The following is a 546-nucleotide window of genomic DNA, read 5'->3' as shown; positions in this document are numbered from 1 at the left end:
GGAGGCAGCAGCTACACTTTAGTGTACACCTTTGTGCTTCAATGTTACCCAGACGCAAGCATTTCGGTACTGTTACGCAGCATCAGTTTGACAGGTCACTGCTGTTATGTGGTGAACCCGGCAATGGACTCGGACCTCTCTGAGCCACAGGAGGCTGGAGTGGTTGCTGAAATAAAAAAGTCTCAACTTACGTTTTTCCCTCAAAATTTCCCTCTCCTACGAGTAGGTCCTTGTACTGTCCTAAGAGAATTTTGTTGTCTGGAAGAACTTGAGAATTCTAAATAAAATTCTTTCTAAGCAACCTTCCAAGCTCTTCCTTTCATGACATGTTGAAATGTCCATTTGCCAAAAGCAAAGCTGAACATCAAGCCTGTTTGTTCTTCATAGTTTGTCCATATTTTTGTTTCACTGGAAAAAATAGTAATAATTGATAACATCAAACCTTATTGTATGTGCTGCTGAGGTGAGCACATTAAGCCTTAGTCATTCAGCATATTAATATTACTGGGGCTCTTGGCCAGACACATGTTTTGTTGATTTTTATGG

The 546-nt window shown here is 40.7% G+C and overlaps 1 protein-coding gene across 1 annotated transcript in view; it reads left to right on the top strand.

Moving 5' to 3' along the window:
• Amn1 (antagonist of mitotic exit network 1 homolog) overlaps positions 1-302 on the top strand; it is a gene marked incomplete in the record, with an annotated part of 57,151 nt that extends 56,849 nt beyond the window's left edge. The window contains 1 exon segment of the mRNA XM_013505959.1: positions 1-302.
• Between the last annotated feature and the right edge of the window lie 244 nt (positions 303-546).

The sequence above is a fragment of the Chinchilla lanigera genome, unplaced genomic scaffold, assembly GCF_000276665.1.
Source record: "Chinchilla lanigera isolate Chin_1 unplaced genomic scaffold, ChiLan1.0 scaffold00104, whole genome shotgun sequence".
In the NCBI taxonomy this organism is placed as follows: domain Eukaryota; kingdom Metazoa; phylum Chordata; class Mammalia; order Rodentia; family Chinchillidae; genus Chinchilla; species Chinchilla lanigera.
This window is presented reverse-complemented; position numbering and strand designations above follow the sequence as displayed.